Source organism: Rhinoraja longicauda, chromosome 3 (genome assembly GCF_053455715.1).
Source record: "Rhinoraja longicauda isolate Sanriku21f chromosome 3, sRhiLon1.1, whole genome shotgun sequence".
Classification (NCBI taxonomy): Eukaryota; Metazoa; Chordata; class Chondrichthyes; order Rajiformes; family Arhynchobatidae; genus Rhinoraja; species Rhinoraja longicauda.
In genome coordinates this window covers 27,726,100-27,732,099 of record NC_135955.1, presented here as the reverse complement: position 1 = coordinate 27,732,099, position 6,000 = coordinate 27,726,100, and positions in this window count along the sequence as shown.

Here is a 6,000-nt window from a genome sequence, read left to right as displayed (position 1 = left end):
CACACATCAATAGTCAATAGTTAATAGTCGTTTATTTATCACATACACATAAATGTGTAGTGAAATGAAACATTACCCGCAGTTGAACAATAAGACCAATAAGAATAATCAATAAAAATGCAATAACACATACAATCACAAACTAACACCAAACAAAAAGAAACATCCATCACAGTGAGTCTCCTCCAGTCCCTCCTCACTGTGATGGAAGGCCACAATGTCTTTTCTCTTCCCTGCCGTCTTCTCCCACGGTCAGGCTGTTGGAGTTGCCACGTCGGGGTGGTCGGGACTCCCGACATTGAAGCCCCCGCTGGGCGGTGAAAATCCCGCGGCCTATTCCAGGCCGCGCCGGACGGTGAAAGGTCCGCGGCGGGCCGACCCAAGCCCCGCGATTCGGGACGGGCGAACACGCTGTCGCTGCCGTTGCCGGAGGTCCCGATGTCGGCCCCCATCCAGGGGCCTGCGGGCTTCTGACATCCACGCGGCCCGCGCCGGAGCCTCCGGAGACGAGTCGCAGCCGCACCCGCAGCATCTGAAGGCAGCCAGCGCCGCAGGTGGTGAGTCCGGGCCGCGGGCTCTGCGAACCAGAGCCCCAGGTGGTCCCAAGTGCATGGCCGATGGTAGGCCGCAACGGGAACGGGGACACGACACAGAAACAAAGGTCGCGTCTCCGTTCGGGAGAGAGAATTTTACAATCTCCCTATCTAGTCTATTTTTGACTTGAAATGACTGTTGTGAATCATTTTGGGATTGTCACATTAATAGAATATCGCTTCTGTATTCTATTTTGGGGTTGTATCTTGCATGCTTACAAATCTTTCCTGTCTGGGCCACCACACCTAGATAATAGAATCCTTATGAATAGGTTTAAGAGAGTAGGCTTGATAGAATGAGCTTCTGAACAATGTTTCTCCTTCTGGGGAGTGACAGGATGAGATAAAGTATGACAAGGAGAGACTCGCATGAAACAAACTGTCATGAATCAGATCAACTGATATTTCAGTACTGTAGATTCTCTAATTTTGTACAAATCCTTCTCCAGTGATTTGGCTATATTCTATCTCAACTTTTATTTCTTCACATAATCATGTACATATCTTTCAAGTAAATTTAGAACAGTAAAAATTCCTTAAAACTCCTACACAACATTGTCTTGGCTAGTTTCCTTCACTTTCAACTAATTTCCTACGCATTTTGGATCTTATCTCTCGATAACTACTATAGTTAAGTTTTCTCATTTCTGACATGAAGTTGGAGCTCAACTAACAACTCTTATGCTGTCAGGAGGTTGTGAATTCAAATCGCACTCGGCAAACCTGGACACCTGGCTTCACGTCGATAATGCAGCCCTTGACTGAAAGACATGAAAAACTATTTTTTTGACGACGCTGCAGACTGGCACCATATCCTGTTCCTATCAGCTGCTAAAGATTATTACAAGACTTTTACAACTTGCTCTTCCTCCTACCCCCCTTTCTACTCATTATTCTTTCCTGTTTACTAAGCTATGCCTCCGCCTACCCCCTCTCTCTCCGATGTCCGTGAAGTTAGCTCCCGTTGTCCTTACCTATTAACTCCTGCCCCTGTAGTCCGCCAGGCCCACCTCTTCAGCTGGCCTTTTGCATGTTGCGACTATGACTAGAAAATCTTAATAATGGAACGAGGGGTTGGGGATCAGTTTAAACACTGAAAACGCGCGTTAGATCTCTCACTAGAGACCACATTCTGCTTCTAAAGAGAAGTTTGTATTTCTGTATCCCAATTCCCGCAGCAACAACACACTTCCTCACACAACGCACCATACAAATTGTGAGAGTGCGAGTAACGCGCATGCGTAACGCGAAGGGCTGACCGATTGCGGGTGCATGCGCATGCGCATATGCGGTTAGACCCAAGTGACGACAGAAGGTTCGGGCGCACATGCGCAGCGCAGCGCGGCCGCCATCTTTGTAGAGGCGGACCTCACCGCGGACGCTGTTAAAGGTGCGGCACTCTGGGTCGTCAAAGACCGACAGATTTAGGACAGGGAACTTGTGAAGAAGGGGGGGATCATTTAGAGTTCAGATCACCGAGCCTGGAGGACCAAAGGTCAGGTGGCTTGAACTTTAAATCTTTTCACATCTTCCTCCTCAAAGGAGATGTCATCATTCTTCAGGGAACATTGTAGGAAAATGACTGCAGATGCTGGTACAAATCGAAGGTATCACAAAATGTTGGAGTAACTCAGTGGGTCGGGCAGCATCTTGGAGAGAAGGAATGGGTGACGTTTCGGGTCGAGACCCTTCAGATGGATGTCGGGGGGGGGCGGGACAAAAAGGATATAGGTGGAGACAGGAAAACGGTGGGAGAACTGCTTCTTCTTGCGTTTGAGGCAGCAGAAACCATGTAACGCCCTCCAGGCGCTGTAGCCAGTGCAATGTGCTGTTGTTGAGGGCCGTGAGGTCTACCCCTCCACCAGGGGGACGGAGGACAATGCAGTCGAAAATGACCTGCTGCTGGTCTGCCCCACACACGCAGGCTGCTGATGAATGCAAGCCCCAACGATGCATGTTGGCGTTGAACCGGCCGACCCCTTTGCGGAGCCAGTTCAGGGCGACAGTGAATTGAGGAGGTCGCGAAGTCTGTTCCCAGCTGGTTTTCCATGCTCCTAGTATGTTGAAACCGGAGCTACAGAGGGTCGCTGCATGATGGGAGAAAGGGTGATGAGATGACGGGCATTGAGGTCCTAGTTGCTGTGAATCATGGGCGAGGTGGTGCAAAGGATGTTTGGCGTCCGATGTGGCCTTGCGCACCAGCCTATGAGTGAAGAACTCTCTGCGAAGCTTGGCGGGTGCGATACCTGCAAGCACACCGGCAGGAGATCCGTCGGAGTAGGGCGTAGGCAGCCAGTGATGATCCGCATGGTGTCGTTGAGGGTGGCGTCTAGCTTGCTAGTATGAGCGCTGCGGCACCATACTGGGGCGGCGTACTCAGCGGCGCTGTACACAAGTGCAAGAGCACTGGTTCGAGGAGTAGATGTCCTGGCGCCCCATGACGACCAGGCCAAGCAACGTAGGAGGCTGTTCCGTGCCGAGCCTTCATCTAGTTTTACCCTGCGGTATGTAGGAAATGGGTTGTAGAGTAGGGGTGACCCATTGAGGGTGACGGTTAGCTGGCGTTGAGCTTCCTTGTTGTTCAGGTGAAAGGCCGTTGTGATGGTTTTTGCCACACTTAAATTTAGTCTCCAGGTATTAAGGTAGCCCGCGACAAGTTCCATATCCGCCGAGAACACATCCTCAACATTTGACCAACTCTTGTCTGAGTGCAGTAGGGCCAAGTCATCTGCGTATAGGAAAACTGGGAAGGGGGAGGGGAAGAGAGGGACAGAGAACTATCTAATGTTGGAGAAGTCAATGTTCATACCGCTGGGCTGTAAGCTGCCCAAGCGAAATATGAGGTGCTGTTCCTCCAATTTCCGGTGGACCTCACTACGACACTGGAGGAGGCCCATGACAGAAAGGTCAGACTGGGAGTGGGAGGGGGAGTTGAAGTGCTCAGCCACCGGGAGATCAGGTTGGTTAAGGCGGACTGAGCGAAAGTGTTGAGCGAAATGATCGCCGAGCCTGCGTTTGGTCTCGCCAATGTAGAGAAGTTGACATCTGGAACAGCGGATACAATAGATGAGGTTGGAGGAGGTACAGGTGAACCTCTGTCTCAACTGGAAAGTCTGTTTGGGTCCTTGGATGGAGTCGAGAGGGGAGGTATTGTATCTCCTGCTGTTGCTGGGGGAAGTGCCTGGGGAGGAGGTGGTTTGGGTAGGAAGGGACGAGTGGACCAGGGAGTTACGGAGGAAACGGTCCCTGCGGAACGCAGAAAGGGGAGGAGAAGGGAAGATGTGGCCAGTAGTGGGATCCCGTTGGAGGTGACGGAAATGTTGGAGGATAATTTGTTGAATACGCTGGCTGATGGGGTGGAAGGTGAGGACAAGGGGGATTCTGTCCTTGTTACGAATGGGGGGAGGGGAGCAAGAGCGGAGCTGCGGGATATAGAGGAGGCCCTAGTTGGAGGCCCTAGTGCGAGGGGAAGCCCTGTTTCCTAAAGAATGAGGACATCTCTGATCTCCTAGTGTGAAACACCTCATCCTGGGCACAGATGCGGTGTAGACGGAGGAATTGGGAGTAGGGGATAGACTTTTTGCAGGAGACAGGGTGGGAAGAAGTGCAGTCCAGATAGCGGTGGGAGTCAGTGGGTTTGTAGTAGATGTTAGTCACTATGATGTCGGTCTCCTGTGATGGAGATGGTAAAAGAATCGGAATTCACAAAACCACAGGGAGCAAATGATTAACCCCAGGAGCAGAGGGCTGGCGTTGTAAGGAGAAGTTGGAAGGCATGAATTATTTTCACTGGTGCAAAGGATGTTGAGGGAATATCCTTATAGAGGTTTATATAATCAATGAGGGGTTATCATGATCCTTTTTTAAGTGTAAAATTGTTAAATCTAAGGGTACAGGTTATGGGTGAGAGGAGAAAGTTTTCTGGGAAACTCGAGGAGCCTGTTTTTTCCCACAGGGGAGGGTAAGATGTGGTAGAGGTAGGTACAACATTTAAAAGACATTTGGACAGATGCATGGATAATGAAGTTCCAAATGCAGACAAATTGGCAAGACAGTGCTTTATAAACATAGCACAAAAAGTAAGGAAATTTGTGTTTGGTAGATTATTTCTTTGTTGTAACAATGCTTCTTGGCAATAAATCTTATACCGTTGGAAAGCCTGTTTATTTCCCTTTTAAATGGTGCCACATTTGTAAGGAACATGCATTTGTGGGATGAGCAGCAGAGCTGAGTATATGGGTTGCGCCCATGAAAAATTTGCCAAATCTCTGTCAAGTCAAGTCAAATTTATTTGTCACATACACGATGTGCAGTGAAATGAAAGTGGCCATGCCTGCGGGTTGTGCACAAAAAGAATTACAGTTACAGCATATAAATAAAGTTAATAAGTTACTATTAGTGTCGACAAAAATTTAGTCTCTGGGGTTATAAAAGTTGACAGTCCTGATGGCCTGTGGGAAGAAGCTCCGTCTCATCCTCTCCGTTTTCACAGCGTGACAGCGGAGGCGTTTGCCTGATCGTAGCATCTGGAACAGTCCGTTACTGGGGTGGCAGGGGTCCCTCATGATCTTACTTGCTCTGGATCTGCACCTCCTGATGTATAGGTCCTGCAGGGGGATGAGTGTAGTTCCCATGGTGCGTTCTGCCGAACGCACTACTCTCTGCAGGGCCATCCTGTCCTGGGCAGAGCTGTTCCCAAACCAGACTGTAATGTTGCCGGACAGAATGCTCCCTACAGCCCCAGAGTAGAAGCAATGAAGGATCTTCAGAGACACTCTGAATTTCCTCAGTTGTCTAAGGTGGTAAAGGCGCTGCTTAGCCTTACCCACCAGTGCGGCAATGTGCGTTGCCCACGTCAGATCCTCTGCGATGCAGACTCCCAAGTATTTAAAACTGCTCACCCTATCCACAATCGACCCATTTATCTCCAGTGGCGTGTACGTCCTTGGATGTTTAGCCCTTCTGAAGTCCACAATCAGCTTCTTTGTTTTAGTGACATTCAAGAGGAGGCTATTGTCCTGACACCAGAGTGCCAGATCAGCCACCTCCTCCCGGTAGGCCTTCTCATCGTTGTTGGAGATCCGGCCCACCACCACAGTGTCATCAGCAAACTTGATGATGGAGTTTGAGCTGAACCTGGCCCCACAGTCATGTGTGTACAGGGAGTACAGTAGGGGGCTAAGGACGCAGCCCTGGGGGGATCCTATGTTCAGGGTGAGGGAGCTAGATGTGTGTTCCCCCATCCTGACCACTTGGGGCCTGGCAGTGAGAAAGTCCAGGACCCAGGCACACAGAGGGGTGCTAAGCCCCAGTTCCAGCAGGTTCTCAACCAGTCTGCTGGGGACTATTGTGTTGAATGCTGAACTAAAGTCAATGAACAGCATCCTCACATAGCCCCCCTGGCTGT